The sequence below is a fragment of the Abrus precatorius genome, unplaced genomic scaffold (assembly GCF_003935025.1).
Source record: "Abrus precatorius isolate BTA unplaced genomic scaffold, Abrus_2018 Scaffold7, whole genome shotgun sequence".
NCBI lineage: Eukaryota > Viridiplantae > Streptophyta > Magnoliopsida > Fabales > Fabaceae > Abrus > Abrus precatorius.
The window spans coordinates 16,316,754-16,323,406 of NW_020874417.1; the positions used below are offsets into that span (position 1 = coordinate 16,316,754).

Here is a 6,653-nt window from a genome sequence, read left to right on the forward strand (position 1 = left end):
TTAACTTTCTACAAATCAAGAATCACAATGAAATGAGTTCTACAACTCAAGATATAGTCCAGAAACCAAAACAGTATCAAAATTTGCCAAATACTAAAAAAATTAAATAAAGCCCAAATAAAATTCAAACATCATAAAATGATCCAATTCAAACCAATTAGGCACAAAAGAGGATTAATGAACTAGGAATGAAAGGAAATAAGGTTATAAAAATCTAATTGATCAAATTCCCCCACACTTAGCTTTTGCATGTCCTCATGTAAGACACAATCAAGCAAATAAAAACATGTTTTATCATACAACTATTAGCTTTGTTTTATTTTCTTATTTATGTTGATAACGTGATTATAATAGGGTCTGATCAAGCATCCATACAACAACTTAAATATAAGCTCCATGCTTCATTTCATATAAAAGATCTCCGTAACCTTCATTACTTCTTAGGCTAAAATGTTTATTCGCACTCTAAGGCATTTACCTCAATCAGCACAAATATACTATAGACTTGATTTTTATGGATGGTCTACAATTTCTTGCCCCTGTGGATACTCCTCTTGAAATTAATATAAAGTATCATCATGATGAGTGTGATATGTTGATTAATCCTTTGTTGTACTATCAATTGATGGGTAGTCTTAACTATTTGACTATTACACGTCCTAATATTTCATTTGTAGTACAACAAGTTAGTCAATTCATGCACTTTTTTTGTCATTGCGCTAATACGTCTCTTACTTTGCTTGGCTATAATGATGCAAATTGGGCGACTTGTCTAGATACTCGAAGATTTGTCTACAGGTAATGTATATTCCTTGGTCTTACCTTAATTTCTTAGAAAAGTAAAAAGTAAGTACGAGTTTCAACGTGATGCTTAATTTGAATATTGGGCTATGTCATCAGTCTATTATAAAATTATTTGGCTTCATGATTTATTGGTTGAACTTGGACTTCCTCAACGTGATGCTACACCTCTCATGTTGACAACACTAGTGTTACTCAAATTGTTGTCAATCCTATTTTTCATGAGTATGAAGCATGTCAAGGTGGACTATCACTCCATTCGTGAGGCACTTGATGATCATGTCATCTTTTTGCCTCATGCCAGCTCATAACCTTAACTTGTTAGCATTCTTACTAAATTTGTTCCTTGTCCCCTTCACTAGTTTCTCTTAAGCAAATTAATGCTTTTAGATTAGGCGCATCAATTTGAGGGAGGATGTTAATAAGAGAATCCTTTATTTCCTATTACCACCTTGTTTCTAGAGAAGTCTCCAGTCTTCATAGATCTTTTATCTTAAACTAAGCAGCTAATTTCTCCTTATATTTTCAATCTCATTATCACTTACAATGATCACATGATCTACATAAACTGGTAAGTCCTAGTTTACCATCTTGTGAGTGTTTTATGAGAAGACTATGATCTCTCTAGCTTGCTTGTATCCTAAGGATGTCATAGCTTGACTAAATTCCTCAAACTAAGCAATAAGAGATTGCTTAAGTCCATATAGAGCTTTATTCAATTTGCACACTTTGTTTCCATCATCAATGGTGTCAAATCCTATGGGAATATCCATATGTATTTCTCAAAGTCTCCATGCAAGAATGCATTTTTACATCAAACTTTTGTAGGCTCAAACTAAAATATGATGCTAATGATAGTTCTCACAGTATTCATTTTTGCCACTAGTAAAAATGTCTCCTCATAGTTAATTTCATAAATTTGAGCGTATCCTTTTGCAACTAGTTTAGCCTTGTATCGACCAAAAGTTATTATCTTATCAAATTTTAATTATGTGTATCTACTTGGACCCTACTATTTTTTTTATCCTTAGTGATGAATCCATATTTTGACTGATATTTTAGCATAATTCTAACACAAATGATAAGAAAAATATATAAAGAAAGCAGAAAAACTTAGAAAAAGAGAAGGAATTGAATTTTGTTTACATATGTAGTTATTTTAGCAATTGTGAAATTTTTGCTTAGGAATTAAGTTTTTAATCTTGTTTTTGTAGGAATAAATTGAGCAAGGATCATATTCATGGAAGTTTGATGACAAGGAAGAGGAAAGAAGCAAGTCTGGACTCCAAAAACTCAAGAATAAGAAATTGCAGACTGGGCGTGATCACTATTGTCAGTGAAAGTGATCACTTCAGAGCTCAAAGAAGAAGTGAAGCCTGGGCGTAACCACTATTGTCATCAAAAGTGATTGTTCCAGAGAGTCTTCAACTTGGCGAGCTGCGTGTAGTCACTTTTATCAGAAAAAGTGATAACGCGCAACTACCTTGGCTCTGCGTTGTCACTTTTATCATCAAGAGTGATAGTTCCAGAGAGCTCTCAATATCAGGAAAATGCGCGTGGCCACTATTTCTGGGAAAAGTGTTAACGCGCAACCAAAAACTCTCTGCGTAACTACTATTTCTCATAAAAGTGATAACGTGAAGATCTGGGAAATTTTATAAATACCAGAAGCGATCCGGAAAAAAGGGGATTATGTTCATTTTCAATTTTTTAGTTAGTTTCTGGTCAGAGGAAGTGAGAGAGAGGAGTGGGGATTCAAATCTTGGAGCTTCACGAAGAGGAATTGGAGTGGAGCAAGCTTCCATGGCGTTTCTGAGTTTCTTCTTTTCTTCTTCTCTTTCTTTTTCTTCTTCTGCTGCCATGGCTGTGTAATTCGTTCATAGTTAGGGATTGTAGATCTGAAATGAACATGTTGAATTGATTTGGATCTGGATTTCAAGCTTTGGAATAGATTGAGTGATTGATTCTGAACTTCACGTGTGAATTGAATGGAAATTTGATTAACTAAATTCAGAGGAACCTTTGTCAATGGAAATTGAATTTGTTCTTGAGATCTGAACCAATCACCGAGATTTTAGTTTTCTTAGGGATAAGGAACTTTGATCTTGCAATCTTTTGGTTTCTTACACTTAAAGCAACATTAAATTGAATTAGATCTAAGGAATTAGAATGGTTTAATTGAATGTTAGGTTCACTGAGTTAAGGAATTAACCTCTGAATAGTATAAAGTGAAACTGATTGTCATTCTTTCCAATTGCTTGTTAATTCAGAACTTTATTGATTAAACATTGAAGTTTTGGTGAAGCAATTCCCTAGCTATGGTTTCTTCCTTTGTTATCACATAACTGTGTGTTCATTGTCTTGTTTTCTGCAAGTTCATTTTACTTTTAATTGTTCCAGTTTGCTGCTGTTATATGTTAAAAATCTCATTCCAAAATTCGTATGGCTCAAATGGTTATAATTCTGTGAAGTGGTACTTGAAACCTAAATTCCCTGTGGAGACGATATCTGGATCTTAAATTTACTCATCACTTGCTGCAATCCTAGTGCACTTGCTAGTATAGATTGCGAACAACAAGTTTTTGGCGCCGTTGCCGGGAAATTTTGCATTTCAATATCATTAGTAGTAGAAAAGTAACTAGATTGAGCATTTATTTTGTTGCTTTGCTTTCAGATTGCTTTCTGCATAATTTTACTGCTCCTTGTGTAATATTCTGCATAATAATTCTGTCTGCTTCATAGAATCTTTACATCCTTGTTTATCTGCATAATTTCAGTTTTCATCGTTCTTCATATTTGTAATTGCTAGTCTGCATATTTTTACATGATTTTACAATTTTGCAACTGCTAGATTTAAGTTTCTATATGCTTTTACTGATAGATTTTGCATGAATTCTGTTGTACATTTCTGAATATCAATTGTTGTCTAATTTTGCTTCAACTGATTTGTATATGCGTGGTAAAAACAAGAATAAATCAATTCTGGTCTTTGATCCTGACATAGACATAACTTTGAGAAGATTGAGAAAAGAGTCTAGAGCAGAAAAAGCCATAGGGAGTGATAGTGAGTTAGAAGTTATCCCTTCTCCAGAATCTCAGAGTAATCCTAGAGTGAAAAGAACATCTACACCCTTAAGACAACCAAATCCAGCAATAGAAATGGCAGAATAGAACAGATTTAGAACATTAGGGGACTATGCAATTCCTAACATGCAAGGTTTTAACTCTTCTATAATCAGGACAACTATTCAAGCCAACCATTTTGAGATTAAACCTGCCTTGTTACACTTAGTCCAACAAGATCAGTTTTCTGGTGGAAATTCTGATGATCCTAACCTGCATATTTCAAATTTTCTGCAGCTATGTGACACCATAAGAATGAATGGAGTTAGTGAAGAAGCTATCAGATTAAGACTATTTCCTTTTTCCTTGAGAGATAGAGCAAAATGTTGGTTACAAGCTCAACCACAAGGAAGCATCACAACCTGGACAGAACTTGTGAATAAGTTTTTAACCAAGTACTTCCCTCCATCCAAAGCTGCTAAGCTGAGAGGAGAAATTACATCCTTTGTTCAGCAAGATGGAGAATCATTGTATGAAGCTTGGGAAAGATACAAAGAACTGCTTAGAAGGTGTCCACATCATTGTATTCCAGATTGGATGCAATTAGAGACTTTTTATAATGGGATGAATGCAGTAACAAGAACAATGGTTGATGCTGCTGCTGGAGGTTCATTAAATACAAAGTCCTTGGAAGAAGCTCAGAGGATTATTGACATGATGGCATCTTCAATGTATCAGAATTTAAACTCAAGGAATCAAGGAAGAAACTCTGGTCATGAAGCTAAAGTTCTGGAAACTTTTCTTGCACAAAATCAGCTACAAAATCAAATGTTTTCAAAACAATTAGCTGCCTTAACACAACAAATCAACAATCTGCAAACAGGGAGTATGCCTACCAGTCAGCTAAGTTGTGATTTTTGTGGAGGAAACCATGCAAATGGTGCATGTGAGGCATCCACAAGTGAACCACAAGAGTAAGTGAATTATATGAATAATTTTCAGAGACAACAGCCATCATATCCCCCTGGATTTCAATTTTTGAATAATAGAACTCAGCAGTATTCTAATTGGAATAATCAATATTCTGCTGCAAAGAATTCTAATTCAAATTTGCCTTTTTCTAATGCAGGTCCAGCAACACAACAGCCTTATTTTCAAAGAAATTCGTCCACTCAACCTCAAGGAAATCAGAAATTTTCCAAGCCTATGAATGAGAGGTTGACTGAGATGGAAGAAACTATGCTGCAATTCATGAAGGTGACTCAAACAAGCTTCAAAAACCAATAAGCTTCCATGAAGAAACTAGAGACACAGATTGGACAATTAGCTGAACAATTATCCAGCAGGGATGAAGGAAGATTTCCAAGCAATACAGTAATCAATCCTAAAGAGCAATGTCAAGCCATAACTACAAGGAGTGGAGCTGTAGTTGCAAGCCCTAAACCAACAGAAAAGAAAGTGAATGATGCAGTAGAAAGAAACATTGAACAAGATCTGCAACAAGGAAATTTTAAGCTATTGAAGAAAGACCATTCAGAAGAAAAAGAAAAAGTTCCCATGAATTCTGAAAGGAAAACCAAAAAGCAACTCTTTGAAGAAGCTTGTAAGCCAATAGACCCAGAAAAATACAAGAGGCTGCCTTATCCTCAAAGAGTCCAAAATCCTAAACAAGAGGAACAATTTGAAAGGTTTATGAATGTCTTTAAGAAATTACAAATTAACATTCCTTTTGCAGAAGCTTTGGAGCAAATGCCTTCATATGCAAAGTTCATGAAAGAACTACTTTCCAGAAAAAGGAAGCTAGAGCATGACAAAACAGTACCTTTGACAGAGGAGTGCAGTGCCATTCTCAAGAGAAAACTTCCTCAAAAGCTGAAAGATCCTGGATCATTTAGCATTCCTTGTGAAATAGGAAACTGCACTGTGGGAAGAGCATTGTGTGACTTGGGAGCAAGCATAAATCTGATGCCATTAGCTGTTCTACAGAAACTTGGCGTAGAGGAAGTGAAGCCCACCAACATTACACTGCAGCTAGCTGATAGATCATACACTTATCCATATGGAGTTGTTGAAGATTTATTAGTTAAAATTGACAAGTTCATTTTTCCTGCAGATTTTGTGATTCTGGACATGGAAGTGGATTCTAACATTCCTTTGATCCTAGGGAGGCCATTTCTTGCAACCGGAAGAGCTTTAATAGATGTGCAAAAAGGTGAACTTATGCTTCGAGTTCAAGATGAGAAGGTAATATTTAATGTGTTTGAAGCTTTAAAATATCCAGTTGAAGATAATACATGTATGAAGGTAGATATACTGGATGCTTTTATTACACAACACCATATGAAAGAATTTGATGAAATTGCTGTGTTAGAAGAGGTAATATCTGCAGGGAATGACAAATCTGAAACTCTGAATGAAGAAGATATCATGGAAATGCAGCAGCAATTGGAAGGTCTGCCAATTCAAAAACCTACAGAAAATTTAGTGAAAGAAGAGCTGAAAAAGGACGATAAAGAAGAGGAAAAGCAAAAGCTAGGACTGAAACAACTCCCTTCACACCTACGGTATGCATTTCTGGATGAGAAACATGAAAATCCAGTCATCATAAATAACGAACTTAAGGAGGAACAAGAGGAAAAATTGCTCAGAATTTTGAGAGAACACAAATCTGCAATTGGATGGAGTATTGCAGATCTGAAAGGTATAAATCCTTCATTTTGTAAGCACAGAATTTTATTTGAAGAGAATTTTAAGCCTGTTGTGCAGCCACAAAGGAGGTTAAACCCAGC

At 35.0% G+C, this 6,653-nt stretch overlaps 1 non-coding gene across 1 annotated transcript; it reads right to left on the minus strand.

Annotated features, from left to right (window-relative positions):
* Positions 1-4,344: 4,344 nt before the first annotated feature.
* LOC113873993 lies at positions 4,345-4,451 on the minus strand. The gene has a single exon (XR_003506055.1). It is a non-coding gene; the product is annotated as a small nucleolar RNA R71 (small nucleolar RNA).
* Between the last annotated feature and the right edge of the window lie 2,202 nt (positions 4,452-6,653).